The following is a 20,738-nucleotide window of genomic DNA, read 5'->3' as shown; positions in this document are numbered from 1 at the left end:
GAGAGGAAGCACGGGTGGTCCCGCACACATCCAGGGGAGCCCCGTTTCCGCCTCCTAGCTCGAGATGAGGGATCCTTTCCCTGTTTAGTAGGGAAAGAATTCCCGGCGTTCCCGTCGCATTCAAGAGGAGGCGCTCTCCACAGGAAAGGCGAGAGGAACTCCAGGATCGTGGCACCATTCCAAGAGACCCCCAGATATGTCAGTCCATTCCAGAGGAAGCTGTTTTCCCTGCACTGCCTTTACGTTCAAGCCGAGGATCGACTCCCACCACGTGTGCACGTGGGAAGCCCTGTGGGAAAGCCTCGTGGGAAAGCCTCGTGGGAAAGACTCGAGGGAAAACCATAGATCCATTGATCCACGCGGCGGACTGCGTGACACTGCTGCTACCGCTCTGGAGGAAAGCGCAAGTGCATGCCCGCATTCGAGACGAGGACTGACTCCCCTGGGGAGACTCCAGAAGTACCCCAAGATCCATGTCAGCACTGGAGAGGAATCCTCAGGTTCCGGCCCCGACTCCACACAAGGTCTTAGGCCCCGGCATCGACGGGAGAGGAATCCCGAGAGGCCCCCGCGGAACTCGCATGGGGACTAGCCTTTCCTGAGGCTTCCAGAGCGGGGCCCTGAGGTCCCCGTCGTAAGTCGAGAGCACCTGGCGCAACTCGAGAAAATCCAGGAGGTTTTGGCCTCCAGGCGAGATGAGGCCCATTTCCGCTGAGGCTTCTCGAGGCTAATCACATCTAACCACTGGAACTTCCAAAGGGTCCTTCACACCCTTGCTGCAACTCAAGCAGTTCCCGACATACCCATCTCCACTCGAGAGGAAGCACGTGGGGTACCGCACACATCCAGGGGAGCCCCGTTTCCGCCTCCTAGCTCGAGATGAGGGATCCTTTCCCTGTTTCGTAGGGAAAGAATTCCCGGCGTTCCCGTCGCATCTCAAGAGGAGGCGCTCTCCACAGGAAAGGCGAGAGGAACTCCAGGGTCGTGCCACCATTCCAAGAGTCCCCCAGATGTGTCAGTCCGTTCCAGAGGAACCTGTTTTCCCTGCACTGCCTTGACGTTCTAGCCGAGGATCGACTCCCACCACGTGTGCACGTGGGACAGCCCTGTGGGAAAGCTTCGTGGGAAAGCCTCGTGGGAAAGACTCCAGGGAAAACCATAGATCCTGTGATCCACGCGGCGGACTGCGTGACACTGCTGCTACCGCCCTGGAGGAAAGCGCAAGTGCATGCCCGCATTCGAGACGAGGACTGACTCCCCTGGGGAGACTCCAGAAGTACCCCAAGATCCATGTCAGCACTGGAGAGGAATCCTCAGGTTCCGGCCCGACTCCACACAAGGTCTGAGGCCCCGGCATCGACGGGAGAGGAATCCCGAGAGGCCCCCGAGGAACTCGCATGGGGACTGGCCTTTCCTGAGGCCACCAGAGCGGGTCCCTGAGGTCCCCGTCGTAAGTCGAGAGCACCTGCCGCAACTCGAGAAAATCCAGGAGGTTTTGGCCTCCAGGCGAGATGAGGCCCATTTCCGCTGAGGCTTCTCGAGGCTAATCACATCTAACCACTGGAACTTCCAAAGGGTCCTTCACACCCTTGCTGCAACTCAAGAAGTTCCCGACATACCCGTCTCCACTCGAGAGGAAGCACGTGGGGTCCCGCACACATCCAGGGGAGCCCCGTTTCCGCCTCCTAGCTCGAGATGAGGGATCCTTTCCCTGTTTAGTAGGGAAAGAAAACCCGGCGTTCCCGTCGCATCTCCAGAGGAGGCGCTCTCCACAGGAAAGGCGAGAGGAACTCCAGGGTCGTGCCACCATTCCAAGAGACCCCCAGATGTGTCAGTCCATTCCAGAGGAACCTGTTTTCCCTGCACTGCCTTGACGTTCAAGCCGAGGATCGACTCCCACCACGTGTGCACGTGGGACAGCCCTGTGGGAAAGCCTCGTGGGAAAGCCTCGTGGGAAAGACTCGAGGGAAAACCATGGATCCTTTGATCCACGCGGTGGTTTGTGTGACACTGCTGCTACCGCTCTGGAGGAAAGCGCAAGTGCATGCCCGCATTCGAGACGAGGACTGACTCCCCTGGGGAGACTCCAGAAGTACCCCAGGATCCATGTCAGCACTGGAGAGGAATCCTCAGGTTCCGGCCCCGACTCCACACAAGGTCTTAGGCACCGGCATCGACGGGAGAGGAATCCCGAGAGGCCCCCGAGGAACTCGCATGGTGACTGGCCTTTCCTGAGGCCACCAGAGGGGATCCCTGAGGTCCCCGTCGTAAGTCGAGAGCACCTGCCGCAACTCGAGAAAATCCAGGAGGTTTTGCCCTCCAGGCGAGATGAGGCACATTTCCGCTGAGGCTTCTCGAGGCTAATCACGTCTAACAACTGGAACTTCCAAAGGGTCCTTCACACCCTTGCTGCAACTCAAGAAGTTCCCCGACATACCCGTCTCCACTCGAGAGGAAGCACGAGGGTCCCGCACATATCCAGGGGAGCCCCGTTTCCGCCTCCTAGCTCGAGATGAGGGATCCTTTCCCTGTTTCGTAGGGAAAGAATTCCCGGCGTTCCCGTCGCATCTCAAGAGGAGGCGCTCTCCACAGGAAAGGCGAGAGGAACTCCAGGGTCGTGCCACCATTCCAAGAGTCCCCCAGATGTGTCAGTCCATTCCAGAGGAACCTGTTTTCCCTGCACTGCCTTGACGTTCTAGGCGAGGATCGACTCCCACCACGTGTGCACGTGGGACAGCCCTGTGGGAAAGCCTCGTGGGAAAGCCTCGTGGGAAAGACTCGAGGGAAAACCATAGATCCTTTGATCCACGCTGCGGACTGCGTGACACTGCTGCTACCGCCCTGGAGGAAAGCTCAAGTGCATGCCCGCATTCGAGACGAGGACTGACTCCCCTTGGGAGACTCCATAAGAACCCCAAGATCCATGTCAGCACTGGAGAGGAATCCTCAGGTTCCGGCCCCGACTCCACACAAGGTCTTAGGCCCCGGCATCGACGGGAGAGGAATCCCGAGAGGCCCCCGAGGAACTCGCATGGGGACTGGCCTTTCCTGAGGCCACCAGAGCGGGTCCCTGAGGTGCCCGTCGTAAGTCGAGAGCACCTGCCGCAACTCGAGAAAATCCAGGAGGTTTTGGCCTCCAGGCGAGATGAGGCCCATTTCCGCTGAGGCTTCTCGAGGCTAATCAAGTCTAACCACTGGAACATCCAAAGGGTCTTTCTCACCCTTGCTGCAACTCAAGAAGTTCCCCGACATACCCGTCTCCACTCGAGAGGAAGCACGAGGGTCCCGCACACATCCAGGGGAGCCCCGTTTCCGCCTCCTAGCTCGAGATGAGGGATCCTTTCCCTGTTTCGTAGGGAAAGAATTCCCGGCGTTCCCGTCGCATCTCAAGAGGAGGCGCTCTCCACAGGAAAGGCGAGAGGAACTCCAGGGTCGTGCCACCATTCCAAGAGTCCCCCAGATGTGTCAGTCCATTCCAGAGGAACCTGTTTTCCCTGCACTGCCTTGACGTTCAAGCTGAGGATCGAATCCCACCACGTGTGCACGTGGGACAGCCCTGTGGGAAAGCCTCGTGGGAAAGCCTGGTGGGAAATACTCGAGGGAGAACCATAGATCTTTTGATCCACGCGACGGATTGCGTGACACTGCTGCTACCGCTCTGGAGGAAAGCCCAAGTGCATGCCCGCATTCGAGACGAGGACTGACTCCCCTGGGGAGACTCCAGAAGTACCCCAAGATCCATGTCAGCACTGGAGAGGAATGCTCAGGTTCCGGCCCCGACTCCACACAAGGTCTTAGGCCCCGGCATCGACGGGAGAGGAATCCCGAGAGGCCCCCGAGGAACTCGCATGGGGACTGGCCTTTCCTGAGGCCACCAGAGCGGGTCCCTGAGGTCCCCGTCGTAAGTCGAGAGCACCTGCTGCAACTCGAGAAAATCCAGGAGGTTTTGCCCTCCAGGCGAGATGAGGCCCATTTCCGCTGAGGCTTCTCGAGGCTAACCAGTTCTAACCACTGGAAATTCCTAAGGGTCCTTCACACCCTTGCTGCAACTCAAGAAGTTCACCGACATACCCGTCTCCACCCGAGAGGAAGCACGTGGGGTCCCACACACATCCAGGGGAGCCCCGTTTCCGCCTCCTAGCTCGAGATGAGGGATCATTTCCCTGTTTCGTAGGGAAAGAATTCCCGGCGTTCCCGTCGCATCTCAAGAGGAGGCGCTCTCCACAGGAAAGAGGAGAGGAACTCCAGGGTCGTGGCACCATTCCAAGAGACCCCCAGATGTGTCAGTCCATTCCAGAGGAACCTGTTTTCCCTGCACTGCCTTGACGTTCAAGAAGAGGATCGACTCCCACCACGTGTGCACGTGGGACAGCCCTGTGGGAAAGCCTCGTGGGAAAGCCTCGTGGGAAAGACTCGAGGGAAAACCATAGATCCTTTGATCCACGCGGCGGACTGCGTGACACTGCTGCTACCGCTCTGGAGGAAAGCGCAAGTGCATGCCCGCATTCGAGACGAGGACTGACTCCCCTGGGGAGACTCCAGAAGTACCCCAAGATCCATGTCAGCACTGGAGAGGAATCCTCAGGTTCCGGCCCCGACTCCACACAAGGTCTTAGGCCCCGTCATCGACGGGAGAGGAATCCCGAGAGGCCCCCGCGGAACTCGCATGGGGACTAGCCTTTTCTGAGGCCTCCAGAGCGGGGCCCTGAGGTCCCCGTCGTAAGTCGAGAGCACCTGCCGCAACTCGAGAAAATTCAGGAGGTTTTGCCCTCCAGGCGAGATGAGGCCCATTTCCGCTGAGGTTTCTCGAGGCTAATCACGTCTAACAACTGGAACATCCAAAGGGTCCTTCTCACCCTTGCTGCAACTCAAGAAGTTCCCCGACATACCCGTCTCCACTCGAGAGGAAGCACGAGGGTCCCGCACACATCCAGGGGAGCCCAGTTTCCGCCTCCTAGCTCGAGATGAGGGATCCTTTCCCTGTTTCGTAGGGAAAGAATTCCCGGCGTTCCCGTCGCATCTCAAGAGGAGGCGCCCTCCACAGGAAAGGCGAGAGGAACTTCAGGGTCGTGCCACCATTCCAAGAGTCCCCCAGATGTGTCAGTCCATTCCAGAGGAACCTGTTTTCCCTGCACTGCCTTGACGTTCAAGCCGAGGATCGACTCCCACCACGTGTGCACGTGGGACAGCCCTGTGGGAAAGCCTCGTGGGAAAGCCTCGTGGGAAAGACTCGAGGGAAAACCATAGATCCTTTGATCCACGCGGCGGACTGCGTGACACTGCTGCTACCGCTCTGGAGGAAAGCGCAAGTGCATGCCCGCATTCGAGACGAGGACTGACTCCCCTGGGGAGACTCCAGAAGAACCCCAAGATCCATGTCAGCACTGGAGAGGAATCCTCAGGTTCCGGCCCCGACTCCACACAAGGTCTTTGGCCCCGGCATCGACGGGAGAGGAATCCCGAGAGGCCCCCGAGGAACTCGCATGGGGACTGGCCTTTCCTGAGGCCACCAGAGCGGGTCCCTGAGGTCCCCGTCGTAAGTCGAGAGCACCTGCCGCAAATCGAGAAAATCCAGGAGGTTTTGCCCTCCAGGCGAGATGAGGCCCATTTCCGCTGAGGCTTCTCGAGGCTAATCACGTCTAACCACTGGAACTTCCAAAGGGTCCTTCACACCCTTGCTGCAACTCAAGAAGTTCCCCGACATACCCGTCTCCACTCGAGAAGTAGCACGTGGGGTCCCGCACACATCCAGGGGAGCCCCGTTTCCGCCTGCTAGCTCGAGATGAGGGATCCTTTCCCTGTTTCGTAGGGAAAGAATTCCCGGCGTTCCCGTCGCATCTCAAGAGGAGGCGCTCTCCACAGGAAAGGCGAGAGGAACTCCAGGGTCGTGCCACCATTCCAAGAGTCCCCCAGATGTGTCAGTCCATTCCAGAGGAACCTGTTTTCCCTGCACTGCCTCGACGTTCTAGCCGAGGATCGACTCCCACCACGTGTGAACGTGGGACAGCCCTGTAGGAAATCCTCGTTGGAAAGCCTCGTGGGAAAGACTCGAGGGAAAACCATAGATCCTTTGATCCACGCGGCGGACTGCATGACACTGCTGCTACCGCCCTGGAGGAAAGCTCAAGTGCATGCCCGCATTCGAGACGAGGACTGACTCCCCTGGGGAGACTCCAGAAGTACCCCAAGATCCATGTCAGCACTGGAGAGGAATCCTAAGATTCCGGCCCCGACTCCACACAAGGTCTTAGGCCCCGGCATCGACGGGAGAGGAATCCCGAGAGGCCCCCGAGGAACTCGCATGGGGACTGGCCTTTCCTGAGGCCACCAGAGCGGGTCCCTGAGGTCCCCGTCGTAAGTCGAGAGCACCTGCCGCAACTCGAGAAAATCCAGGAGGTTTTGCCCTCCAGGCGAGATGAGGCCCATTTCCGCTGAGGTTTCTCGAGGCTAATCACGTCTAACCACTGGAACATCCAAAGGGTCCTTCTCACCCTTGCTGCAACTCAAGAAGTTCCCCGACATACCCGTCTCCACTCGAGAGGAAGCACGAGGGTCCCTCACACATCCAGGGGAGCCCAGTTTCCGCCTCCTAGCTCGAGATGAGGGATCCTTTCACTTTTTCATAGGGAAAGAATTCCCGGCGTTCCCGTCGCATCTCAAGAGGAGGGGCTCTCCACAGGAAAGCCGAGAGGAACTCCAGGGTCGTGCCACCATTCCAAGAGTACCCCAGATGTGTCAGTCCATTCCAGAGGAACCTGTTTTCCCTGCACTGCCTTGACGTTCAAGCTGAGGATCGAATCCCACCACGTGTGCACGTGGGACAGCCCTGTGGGAAAGCCTCGTGGGAAAGCCTGGTGGGAAATACTCGAGGGAAAACCATAGATCCTTTGATCCACGCGACGGATTGCGTGACACTGCTGCTACCGCTCTGGAGGAAAGCTCAAGTGCATGCCCGCATTCGAGACGAGGACTGACTCCCCTGGGGAGACTCCAGAAGTACCCCAAGATCAATGTCAGCACTGGAGAGGAATCCTCAGGTTCCGGCCCCGACTCCACACAAGGTCTTAGGCCCCGGCATCGACGGGAGAGGAATCCCGAGAGGCCCCCGAGGAACTCGCATGGGGACTAGCCTTTCCTGAGGCCTCCGGAGCGGGGCCCTGAGGTCCCAGTCGTAAGTCGAGAGCACCGGCCGCAACTCGAGAAAATCCAGGAGGTTTTGCCCTCCAGGCGAGATGAGGCCCATTTCCGCTGAGGCTTCTCGATGCTAATCATATCTAACCACTGGAACTTCCAAAGGGTCCTTCACACCCTTGCTGCAACTCAAGCAGTTCCGCGACATACCCGTCTCCACACGAGAGGAAGCACGGGTGGTCCCGCACACATCCAGGGGAGCCCCGTTTCCGCCTCCTAGCTCGAGATGAGGGATCCTTTCCCTGTTTAGTAGGGAAAGAATTCCCGGCGTTCCCGTCGCATTCAAGAGGAGGCGCTCTCCACAGGAAAGGCGAGAGGAACTCCAGGATCGTGGCACCATTCCAAGAGACCCCCAGATATGTCAGTCCATTCCAGAGGAAGCTGTTTTCCCTGCACTGCCTTTACGTTCAAGCCGAGGATCGACTCCCACCACGTGTGCACGTGGGACAGCCCTGTGGGAAAGCCTCGTGGGAAAGCCTCGTGGGAAAGACTCGAGGGAAAACCATAGATCCATTGATCCACGCGGCGGACTGCGTGACACTGCTGCTACCGCTCTGGAGGAAAGCGCAAGTGCATGCCCGCATTCGAGACGAGGACTGACTCCCCTGGGGAGACTCCAGAAGTACCCCAAGATCCATGTCAGCACTGGAGAGGAATCCTCAGGTTCCGGCCCCGACTCCACACAAGGTCTTAGGCCCCGGCATCGACGGGAGAGGAATCCCGAGAGGCCCCCGCGGAACTCGCATGGGGACTAGCCTTTCCTGAGGCTTCCAGAGCGGGGCCCTGAGGTCCCCGTCGTAAGTCGAGAGCACCTGGCGCAACTCGAGAAAATCCAGGAGGTTTTGGCCTCCAGGCGAGATGAGGCCCATTTCCGCTGAGGCTTCTCGAGGCTAATCACATCTAACCACTGGAACTTCCAAAGGGTCCTTCACACCCTTGCTGCAACTCAAGCAGTTCCCGACATACCCATCTCCACTCGAGAGGAAGCACGTGGGGTACCGCACACATCCAGGGGAGCCCCGTTTCTGCCTCCTAGCTCGAGATGAGGGATCCTTTCCCTGTTTCGTAGGGAAAGAATTCCCGGCGTTCCCGTCGCATCTCAAGAGGAGGCGCTCTCCACAGGAAAGGCGAGAGGAACTCCAGGGTCGTGCCACCATTCCAAGAGTCCCCCAGATGTGTCAGTCCATTCCAGAGGAACCTGTTTTCCCTGCACTGCCTTGACGTTCAAGCTGAGGATCGAATCCCACCACGTGTGCACGTGGGACAGCCCTGTGGGAAAGCCTCGTGGGAAAGCCTGGTGGGAAATACTCGAGGGAAAACCATAGATCTTTTGATCCACGCGACGGATTGCGTGACACTGCTGCTACCGCTCTGGAGGAAAGCCCAAGTGCATGCCCGCATTCGAGACGAGGACTGACTCCCCTGGGGAGACTCCAGAAGTACCCCAAGATCCATGTCAGCACTGGAGAGGAATGCTCAGGTTCCGGCCCCGACTCCACACAAGGTCTTAGGCCCCGGCATCGACGGGAGAGGAATCCCGAGAGGCCCCCGAGGAACTCGCATGGGGACTGGCCTTTCCTGAGGCCACCAGAGCGGGTCCCTGAGGTCCCCGTCGTAAGTCGAGAGCACCTGCTGCAACTCGAGAAAATCCAGGAGGTTTTGCCCTCCAGGCGAGATGAGGCCCATTTCCGCTGAGGCTTCTCGAGGCTAACCAGTTCTAACCACTGGAAATTCCTAAGGGTCCTTCACACCCTTGCTGCAACTCAAGAAGTTCACCGACATACCCGTCTCCACCCGAGAGGAAGCACGTGGGGTCCCACACACATCCAGGGGAGCCCCGTTTCCGCCTCCTAGCTCGAGATGAGGGATCATTTCCCTGTTTCGTAGGGAAAGAATTCCCGGCGTTCCCGTCGCATCTCAAGAGGAGGCGCTCTCCACAGGAAAGAGGAGAGGAACTCCAGGGTCGTGGCACCATTCCAAGAGACCCCCAGATGTGTCAGTCCATTCCAGAGGAACCTGTTTTCCCTGCACTGCCTTGACGTTCAAGAAGAGGATCGACTCCCACCACGTGTGCACGTGGGACAGCCCTGTGGGAAAGCCTCGTGGGAAAGCCTCGTGGGAAAGACTCGAGGGAAAACCATAGATCCTTTGATCCACGCGGCGGACTGCGTGACACTGCTGCTACCGCTCTGGAGGAAAGCGCAAGTGCATGCCCGCATTCGAGACGAGGACTGACTCCCCTGGGGAGACTCCAGAAGTACCCCAAGATCCATGTCAGCACTGGAGAGGAATCCTCAGGTTCCGGCCCCGACTCCACACAAGGTCTTAGGCCCCGGCATCGACGGGAGAGGAATCCCGAGAGGCCCCCGCGGAACTCGCATGGGGACTAGCCTTTTCTGAGGCCTCCAGAGCGGGGCCCTGAGGTCCCCGTCGTAAGTCGAGAGCACCTGCCGCAACTCGAGAAAATTCAGGAGGTTTTGCCCTCCAGGCGAGATGAGGCCCATTTCCGCTGAGGCTTCTCGAGGCTAATCATATCTAACCACTGGAACTTCCAAAGCGTCCTTCACACCCTTGCTGCAACTCAAGAAGTTCCGCGACATACCCGTCTCCACTCGAGAGGAAGCACGTGGGGTCCCGCACACATCCAGGGGAGCCCCGTTTCCGCCTCCTAGCTCGAGATGAGGGATCCTTTCCCTGTTTCGTAGGGAAAGAATTCCCGGCGTTCCCGTCGCATCTCAAGAGGAGGCGCTCTCCACAGGAAAGGCGAGAGGAACTCCAGGATCGTGGCACCATTCCAAGAGACCCCCAGATATGTCAGTCCATTACAGAGGAAGCTGTTTTCCCTGCACTGCCTTGACGTTCAAGCCGAGGATCGACTCCCACCACGTGTGCACGTGGGACAGACCTGTGGGAAAGCCTCGTGGGAAAGCCTCGTGGGAAAGACTCGAGGGAAAACCATAGATCCTTTGATCCACGCGGCGGACTGCGTGACACTGCTGCTACCGCTCTGGAGGAAAGTGCAAGTGCATGCCCGCATTCGAGACGAGGACTGACTCCCCTGGGGAGACTCCAGAAGTACCCCAAGATCCATGTCAGCACTGGAGAGGAATCCTCAGGTTCCGGCCCCGACTCCACACAAGGACTTAGACCCCAGCATCGACGGGAGAGTTATCCCGAGAGGCCCCGAGGAACTCGCATGGGGACTGGCCTTTCCTGAGGCCACCAGAGCGGGTCCCTGAGGTCCCCGTCGTAAGTCGAGAGCACCTGCCGCAACTCGAGAAAATCCAGGAGGTTTTGCCCTCCAGGCGAGATGAGGCCCATTTCCGCTGAGGCTTCTCGAGGCTAATCACGTCTAACCACTGGAACTTCCAAAGGGTCCTTCACACCCTTGCTGCAACTCAAGCAGTTCCGCGATATACCCGTCTCCACACGAGAGGAAGCACGGGGGGTCCCGCACACATCCAGGGGAGCCCCGTTTCCGCCTCCTAGCTCGAGATGAGGGATCCTTTCCCTGTTTAGTAGGGAAAGAATTCCCGGCGTTCCCGTCGCATTCAAGAGGAGGCGCTCTCCACAGGAAAGGCGAGAGGAACTCCAGGATCGTGGCACCATTCCAAGAGACCCCCCAGATATGTCAGTCCATTCCAGAGGAAGCTGTTTTCCCTGCACTGCCTTGACGTTCAAGCCGAGGATCGACTCCCACCACGTGTGCACGTGGGACAGCCCTGTGGGAAAGCCTCGTGGGAAAGCCTCGTGGGAAAGACTCGAGGGAAAACCATAGATCCATTGATCCACGCGGCGGACTGCGTGACACTGCTGCTACCGCTCTGGAGGAAAGCGCAAGTGCATGCCCGCATTCGAGACGAGGACTGACTCCCCTGGGGAGACTCCAGAAGTACCCCAAGATCCATGTCAGCACTGGAGAGGAATCCTCAGGTTCCGGCCCCGACTCCACACAAGGTCTTAGGCCCCGGCATCGACGGGAGAGGAATCCCGAGAGGCCCCCGCGGAACTCGCATGGGGACTAGCCTTTCCTGAGGCCTCCAGAGCGGGGCCCTGAGGTCCCCGTCGTAAGTCGAGAGCACCTGGCGCAACTCGAGAAAATCCAGGAGGTTTTGGCCTCCAGGCGAGATGAGGCCCATTTCCGCTGAGGCTTCTCGAGGCTAATCACATCTAACCACTGGTACTTCCAAAGGGTCCTTCACACCCTTGCTGCAACTCAAGCAGTTCCCGACATACCCATCTCCACTCGAGAGGAAGCACGTGGGGTACCGCACACATCCAGGGGAGCCCCGTTTCCGCCTCCTAGCTCGAGATGAGGGATCCTTTCCCTGTTTCGTAGGGAAAGAATTCCCGGCGTTCCCGTCGCATCTCAAGAGGAGGCGCTCTCCACAGGAAAGGCGAGAGGAACTCCAGGGTCGTGCCACCATTCCAAGAGTCCCCCAGATGTGTCAGTCCGTTCCAGAGGAACCTGTTTTCCCTGCACTGCCTTGACGTTCTAGCCGAGGATCGACTCCCACCACGTGTGCACGTGGGACAGCCCTGTGGGAAAGCCTCGTGGGAAAGCCTCGTGGGAAAGACTCCAGGGAAAACCATAGATCCTGTGATCCACGCGGCGGACTGCGTGACACTGCTGCTACCGCCCTGGAGGAAAGCGCAAGTGCATGCCCACATTCGAGACGAGGACTGACTCCCCTGGGGAGACTCCAGAAGTACCCCAAGATCCATGTCAGCACTGGAGAGGAATCCTCAGGTTCCGGCCCCGACTCCACACAAGGTCTTAGGCCCCGGCATCGACGGGAGAGGAATCCCGAGAGGCCCCCGAGGAACTCGCATGGGGACTGGCCTTTCCTGAGGCCACCAGAGCGGGTCCCTGAGGTCCCCGTCGTAAGTCGAGAGCACCTGCCGCAACTCGAGAAAATCCAGGAGGTTTTGGCCTCCAGGCGAGATGAGGCCCATTTCCGCTGAGGCTTCTCGAGGCTAATCACATCTAACCACTGGAACTTCCAAAGGGTCCTTCACACCCTTGCTGCAACTCAAGAAGTTCCCGACATACCCGTCTCCACTCGAGAGGAAGCACGTGGGGTCCCGCACACATCCAGGGGAGCCCCGTTTCCGCCTCCTAGCTCGAGATGAGGGATCCTTTCCCTGTTTAGTAGGGAAAGAAAACCCGGCGTTCCCGTCGCATCTCAAGAGGAGGCGCTCTCCACAGGAAAGGCGAGAGGAACTCCAGGGTCGTGCCACCATTCCAAGAGACCCCCAGATGTGTCAGTCCATTCCAGAGGAACCTGTTTTCCCTGCACTGCCTTGACGTTCAAGCCGAGGATCGACTCCCACCACGTGTGCACGTTGCACAGCCCTGTGGGAAAGCCTCGTGGGAAAGCCTCGTGGGAAAGACTCGAGGGAAAACCATAGATCCTTTGATCCACGCGGCGGACTGCGTGACACTGCTGCTACCGCTCTGGAGGAAAGCGCAAGTGCATGCCCGCATTCGAGACGAGGACTGACTCCCCTGGGGAGACTCCAGAAGTACCCCAAGATCCATGTCAGCACTGGAGAGGAATCCTCAGGTTCCGGCCCCGACTCCACACAAGGTCTTAGGCCCCGGCATCGACGGGAGAGGAATCCCGAGAGGCCCCCGAGGAACTCGCATGGGGACTGGCCTTTCCTGAGGCCACCAGAGCGGGTCCCTGAGGTCCCCGTCGTAAGTCGAGAGCACCTGCCGCAACTCGAGAAAATCCAGGAGGTTTTGCCCTCCAGGCGAGATGAGGCCCATTTCCGCTGAGGTTTCTCGAGGCTAATCACGTCTAACCACTGGAACATCCAAAGGGTCCTTCTCACCCTTGCTGCAACTCAAGAAGTTCCCCGACATACCCGTCTCCACTCGAGAGGAAGCACGAGGGTCCCTCACACATCCAGGGGAGCCCAGTTTCCGCCTCCTAGCTCGAGATGAGGGATCCTTTCACTTTTTCATAGGGAAAGAATTCCCGGCGTTCCCGTCGCATCTCAAGAGGAGGGGCTCTCCACAGGAAAGCCGAGAGGAACTCCAGGGTCGTGCCACCATTCCAAGAGTACCCCAGATGTGTCAGTCCATTCCAGAGGAACCTGTTTTCCCTGCACTGCCTTGACGTTCAAGCTGAGGATCGAATCCCACCACGTGTGCACGTGGGACAGCCCTGTGGGAAAGCCTCGTGGGAAAGCCTGGTGGGAAATACTCGAGGGAAAACCATAGATCCTTTGATCCACGCGACGGATTGCGTGACACTGCTGCTACCGCTCTGGAGGAAAGCTCAAGTGCATGCCCGCATTCGAGACGAGGACTGACTCCCCTGGGGAGACTCCAGAAGTACCCCAAGATCAATGTCAGCACTGGAGAGGAATCCTCAGGTTCCGGCCCCGACTCCACACAAGGTCTTAGGCCCCGGCATCGACGGGAGAGGAATCCCGAGAGGCCCCCGAGGAACTCGCATGGGGACTAGCCTTTCCTGAGGCCTCCGGAGCGGGGCCCTGAGGTCCCAGTCGTAAGTCGAGAGCACCGGCCGCAACTCGAGAAAATCCAGGAGGTTTTGCCCTCCAGGCGAGATGAGGCCCATTTCCGCTGAGGCTTCTCGATGCTAATCATATCTAACCACTGGAACTTCCAAAGGGTCCTTCACACCCTTGCTGCAACTCAAGCAGTTCCGCGACATACCCGTCTCCACACGAGAGGAAGCACGGGTGGTCCCGCACACATCCAGGGGAGCCCCGTTTCCGCCTCCTAGCTCGAGATGAGGGATCCTTTCCCTGTTTAGTAGGGAAAGAATTCCCGGCGTTCCCGTCGCATTCAAGAGGAGGCGCTCTCCACAGGAAAGGCGAGAGGAACTCCAGGATCGTGGCACCATTCCAAGAGACCCCCAGATATGTCAGTCCATTCCAGAGGAAGCTGTTTTCCCTGCACTGCCTTTACGTTCAAGCCGAGGATCGACTCCCACCACGTGTGCACGTGGGACAGCCCTGTGGGAAAGCCTCGTGGGAAAGCCTCGTGGGAAAGACTCGAGGGAAAACCATAGATCCATTGATCCACGCGGCGGACTGCGTGACACTGCTGCTACCGCTCTGGAGGAAAGCGCAAGTGCATGCCCGCATTCGAGACGAGGACTGACTCCCCTGGGGAGACTCCAGAAGTACCCCAAGATCCATGTCAGCACTGGAGAGGAATCCTCAGGTTCCGGCCCCGACTCCACACAAGGTCTTAGGCCCCGGCATCGACGGGAGAGGAATCCCGAGAGGCCCCCGCGGAACTCGCATGGGGACTAGCCTTTCCTGAGGCTTCCAGAGCGGGGCCCTGAGGTCCCCGTCGTAAGTCGAGAGCACCTGGCGCAACTCGAGAAAATCCAGGAGGTTTTGGCCTCCAGGCGAGATGAGGCCCATTTCCGCTGAGGCTTCTCGAGGCTAATCACATCTAACCACTGGAACTTCCAAAGGGTCCTTCACACCCTTGCTGCAACTCAAGCAGTTCCCGACATACCCATCTCCACTCGAGAGGAAGCACGTGGGGTACCGCACACATCCAGGGGAGCCCCGTTTCCGCCTCCTAGCTCGAGATGAGGGATCCTTTCCCTGTTTCGTAGGGAAAGAATTCCCGGCGTTCCCGTCGCATCTCAAGAGGAGGCGCTCTCCACAGGAAAGGCGAGAGGAACTCCAGGGTCGTGCCACCATTCCAAGAGTCCCCCAGATGTGTCAGTCCATTCCAGAGGAACCTGTTTTCCCTGCACTGCCTTGACGTTCAAGCTGAGGATCGAATCCCACCACGTGTGCACGTGGGACAGCCCTGTGGGAAAGCCTCGTGGGAAAGCCTGGTGGGAAATACTCGAGGGAAAACCATAGATCTTTTGATCCACGCGACGGATTGCGTGACACTGCTGCTACCGCTCTGGAGGAAAGCCCAAGTGCATGCCCGCATTCGAGACGAGGACTGACTCCCCTGGGGAGACTCCAGAAGTACCCCAAGATCCATGTCAGCACTGGAGAGGAATGCTCAGGTTCCGGCCCCGACTCCACACAAGGTCTTAGGCCCCGGCATCGACGGGAGAGGAATCCCGAGAGGCCCCCGAGGAACTCGCATGGGGACTGGCCTTTCCTGAGGCCACCAGAGCGGGTCCCTGAGGTCCCCGTCGTAAGTCGAGAGCACCTGCTGCAACTCGAGAAAATCCAGGAGGTTTTGCCCTCCAGGCGAGATGAGGCCCATTTCCGCTGAGGCTTCTCGAGGCTAACCAGTTCTAACCACTGGAAATTCCTAAGGGTCCTTCACACCCTTGCTGCAACTCAAGAAGTTCACCGACATACCCGTCTCCACCCGAGAGGAAGCACGTGGGGTCCCACACACATCCAGGGGAGCCCCGTTTCCGCCTCCTAGCTCGAGATGAGGGATCATTTCCCTGTTTCGTAGGGAAAGAATTCCCGGCGTTCCCGTCGCATCTCAAGAGGAGGCGCTCTCCACAGGAAAGAGGAGAGGAACTCCAGGGTCGTGGCACCATTCCAAGAGACCCCCAGATGTGTCAGTCCATTCCAGAGGAACCTGTTTTCCCTGCACTGCCTTGACGTTCAAGAAGAGGATCGACTCCCACCACGTGTGCACGTGGGACAGCCCTGTGGGAAAGCCTCGTGGGAAAGCCTCGTGGGAAAGACTCGAGGGAAAACCATAGATCCTTTGATCCACGCGGCGGACTGCGTGACACTGCTGCTACCGCTCTGGAGGAAAGCGCAAGTGCATGCCCGCATTCGAGACGAGGACTGACTCCCCTGGGGAGACTCCAGAAGTACCCCAAGATCCATGTCAGCACTGGAGAGGAATCCTCAGGTTCCGGCCCCGACTCCACACAAGGTCTTAGGCCCCGGAATCGACGGGAGAGGAATCCCGAGAGGCCCCCGCGGAACTCGCATGGGGACTAGCCTTTTCTGAGGCCTCCAGAGCGGGGCCCTGAGGTCCCCGTCGTAAGTCGAGAGCACCTGCCGCAACTCGAGAAAATTCAGGAGGTTTTGCCCTCCAGGCGAGATGAGGCCCATTTCCGCTGAGGCTTCTCGAGGCTAATCATATCTAACCACTGGAACTTCCAAAGCGTCCTTCACACCCTTGCTGCAACTCAAGCAGTTCCGCGACATACCCGTCTCCACTCGAGAGGAAGCACGTGGGGTCCCGCACACATCCAGGGGAGCCCCGTTTCCGCCTCCTAGCTCGAGATGAGGGATCCTTTCCCTGTTTCGTAGGGAAAGAATTCCCGGCGTTCCCGTCGCATCTCAAGAGGAGGCGCTCTCCACAGGAAAGGCGAGAGGAACTCCAGGATCGTGGCACCATTCCAAGAGACCCCCAGATATGTCAGTCCATTACAGAGGAAGCTGTTTTCCCTGCACTGCCTTGACGTTCAAGCCGAGGATCGACTCCCACCACGTGTGCACGTGGGACAGACCTGTGGGAAAGCCTCGTGGGAAAGCCTCGTGGGAAAGACTCGAGGGAAAACCATAGATCCTTTGATCCACGCGGCGGACTGCGTGACACTGCTGCTACCGCTCTGGAGGAAAGTGCAAGTGCATGCCCGCATTCGAGACGAGGACTGACTCCCCTGGGGAGACTCCAGAAGTACCCCAAGATCCATGTCAGCACTGGAGAGGAATCCTCAGGTTCCGGCCCCGACTCCACACAAGGACTTAGACCCCAGCATCGACGGGAGAGTTATCCCGAGAGGCCCCGAGGAACTCGCATGGGGACTGGCCTTTCCTGAGGCCACCAGAGCGGGTCCCTGAGGTCCCCGTCGTAAGTCGAGAGCACCTGCCGCAACTCGAGAAAATCCAGGAGGTTTTGCCCTCCAGGCGAGATGAGGCCCATTTCCGCTGAGGCTTCTCGAGGCTAATCACGTCTAACCACTGGAACTTCCAAAGGGTCCTTCACACCCTTGCTGCAACTCAAGCAGTTCCGCGATATACCCGTCTCCACACGAGAGGAAGCACGGGGGGTCCCGCACACATCCAGGGGAGCCCCGTTTCCGCCTCCTAGCTCGAGATGAGGGATCCTTTCCCTGTTTAGTAGGGAAAGAATTCCCGGCGTTCCCGTCGCATTCAAGAGGAGGCGCTCTCCACAGGAAAGGCGAGAGGAACTCCAGGATCGTGGCACCATTCCAAGAGACCCCCAGATATGTCAGTCCATTCCAGAGGAAGCTGTTTTCCCTGCACTGCCTTGACGTTCAAGCCGAGGATCGACTCCCACCACGTGTGCACGTGGGACAGCCCTGTGGGAAAGCCTCGTGGGAAAGCCTCGTGGGAAAGACTCGAGGGAAAACCATAGATCCATTGATCCACGCGGCGGACTGCGTGACACTGCTGCTACCGCTCTGGAGGAAAGCGCAAGTGCATGCCCGCATTCGAGACGAGGACTGACTCCCCTGGGGAGACTCCAGAAGTACCCCAAGATCCATGTCAGCACTGGAGAGGAATCCTCAGGTTCCGGCCCCGACTCCACACAAGGTCTTAGGCCCCGGCATCGACGGGAGAGGAATCCCGAGAGGCCCCCGCGGAACTCGCATGGGGACTAGCCTTTCCTGAGGCCTCCAGAGCGGGGCCCTGAGGTCCCCGTCGTAAGTCGAGAGCACCTGGCGCAACTCGAGAAAATCCAGGAGGTTTTGGCCTCCAGGCGAGATGAGGCCCATTTCCGCTGAGGCTTCTCGAGGCTAATCACATCTAACCACTGGTACTTCCAAAGGGTCCTTCACACCCTTGCTGCAACTCAAGCAGTTCCCGACATACCCATCTCCACTCGAGAGGAAGCACGTGGGGTACCGCACACATCCAGGGGAGCCCCGTTTCCGCCTCCTAGCTCGAGATGAGGGATCCTTTCCCTGTTTCGTAGGGAAAGAATTCCCGGCGTTCCCGTCGCATCTCAAGAGGAGGCGCTCTCCACAGGAAAGGCGAGAGGAACTCCAGGGTCGTGCCACCATTCCAAGAGTCCCCCAGATGTGTCAGTCCGTTCCAGAGGAACCTGTTTTCCCTGCACTGCCTTGACGTTCTAGCCGAGGATCGACTCCCACCACGTGTGCACGTGGGACAGCCCTGTGGGAAAGCCTCGTGGGAAAGCCTCGTGGGAAAGACTCCAGGGAAAACCATAGATCCTGTGATCCACGCGGCGGACTGCGTGACACTGCTGCTACCGACCTGGAGGAAAGCGCAAGTGCATGCCCACATTCGAGACGAGGACTGACTCCCCTGGGGAGACTCCAGAAGTACCCCAAGATCCATGTCAGCACTGGAGAGGAATCCTCAGGTTCCGGCCCCGACTCCACACAAGGTCTTAGGCCCCGGCATCGACGGGAGAGGAATCCCGAGAGGCCCCCGAGGAACTCGCATGGGGACTGGCCTTTCCTGAGGCCACCAGAGCGGGTCCCTGAGGTCCCCGTCGTAAGTCGAGAGCACCTGCCGCAACTCGAGAAAATCCAGGAGGTTTTGGCCTCCAGGCGAGATGAGGCCCATTTCCGCTGAGGCTTCTCGAGGCTAATCACATCTAACCACTGGAACTTCCAAAGGGTCCTTCACACCCTTGCTGCAACTCAAGAAGTTCCCGACATACCCGTCTCCACTCGAGAGGAAGCACGTGGGGTCCCGCACACATCCAGGGGAGCCCCGTTTCCGCCTCCTAGCTCGAGATGAGGGATCCTTTCCCTGTTTAGTAGGGAAAGAAAACCCGGCGTTCCCGTCGCATCTCAAGAGGAGGCGCTCTCCACAGGAAAGGCGAGAGGAACTCCAGGGTCGTGCCACCATTCCAAGAGACCCCCAGATGTGTCAGTCCATTCCAGAGGAACCTGTTTTCCCTGCACTGCCTTGACGTTCAAGCCGAGGATCGACTCCCACCACGTGTGCACGTTGCACAGCCCTGTGGGAAAGCCTCGTGGGAAAGCCTCGTGGGAAAGACTCGAGGGAAAACCATAGATCCTTTGATCCACGCGGCGGACTGCGTGACACTGCTGCTACCGCTCTGGAGGAAAGCGCAAGTGCATGCCCGCATTCGAGACGAGGACTGACTCCCCTGGGGAGACTCCAGAAGTACCCCAAGATCCATGTCAGCACTGGAGAGGAATCCTCAGGTTCCGGCCCCGACTCCACACAAGGTCTTAGGCCCCGGCATCGACGGGAGAGGAATCCCGAGAGGCCCCCGAGGAACTCGCATGGGGACTGGCCTTTCCTGAGGCCACCAGAGCGGGTCCCTGAGGTCCCCGTCGTAAGTCGAGAGCACCTGCCGCAACTCGAGAAAATCCAGGAGGTTTTGCCCTCCAGGCGAGATGAGGCCCATTTCCGCTGAGGCTTCTCGAGGCTAATCACATCTAACCACTGGAACTTCCAAAGGGTCCTTCACACCCTTGCTGCAACTCAAAAAGTTCCCCGACATACCCGTCTCCACTCGAGAGGAAGCACGTGTGGTCCCGCACACATCCAGGGGAGCCCCGTTTCCGCCTCCTAGCTCGAGATGAGGGATCGTTTCCCTGTTTCGTAGGGAAAGAATTCCCGGCGTTCCCGTCGCATCTCAAGAGGAGGCGCTCTCCACAGGAAAGGCGAGAGGAACTCCAGGGTCGTGCCACCATTCCAAGAGTCCCCCAGATGTGTCAGTCCATTCCAGAGGAACCTGTTTTCCCTGCACAGCCTTGACGTTCAAGCCGAGGATCGACTCCCACCACGTGTGCACGTGGGACAGCCCTCTGGGAAAGCCTCGTGGGAAAGCCTCGTGGGATAGACTCGAGGGAAAACCATAGATCCTTTGATCCACGCGGCGGACTGCGTGACACTGCTGCTACCGCTCTGGAGGAAAGCGCAAGTGCATGCCCGCATTCGAGACGAGGACTGACTCCCCTCGGGAGACTCCAGAAGTACCCCAAGATCCATGTCAGCACTGGAGAGGAATCCTCAGGTTCCGGCCCCGACTCCACACAAGGTCTTAGGCCCCGGCATCGACGGGAGAGGAATCCCGAGAGGCCCCCGAGGAACTGGCATGGGGACTGGCCTTTCCTGAGGCCACCAGATCGGGTCCCTGAGGTCACCGTCGTAAGTCGAGAGCACCTGCCGCAACTCGAGAAAATCCAGGAGGTTTTGCCCTCCAGGCGAGATGAGGCCCATTTCCGCTGAGGCTTCTCGAGGCTAATCATATCTAACCACTGGAACTTCCAAAGGGTCCTTCACACCCTTGCTGCAACTCAAGCAGTTCCGCGACATACCCGTCTCCACTCGAGAGGAAGCACGTGGGGTCCCGCACACATCCAGGGGAGCCCCGTTTCCGCCTCCTAGCTCGAGATGAGGGATCCTTTCCCTGTTTAGTAGGGAAAGAATTCCCGGCGTTCCCGTCGCATCTCAAGAGGAGGCGCTCTCCACAGGAAAGGCGAGAGGAACTCCAGGATCGTGGCACCATTCCAAGAGACCCCCAGATATGTCAGTCCATTACAGAGGAAGCTGTTTTCCCTGCACTGCCTTGACGTTCAAGCAGAGGATCGACTCCCACCACGTGTGCACGTGGGACAGACCTGTGGGAAAGCCTCGTG

Source organism: Ovis canadensis, chromosome 13 (assembly GCF_042477335.2).
Source record: "Ovis canadensis isolate MfBH-ARS-UI-01 breed Bighorn chromosome 13, ARS-UI_OviCan_v2, whole genome shotgun sequence".
NCBI classification, from domain to species: Eukaryota; Metazoa; Chordata; class Mammalia; order Artiodactyla; family Bovidae; genus Ovis; species Ovis canadensis.
Note: the sequence above shows the minus strand (reverse complement) of the source record.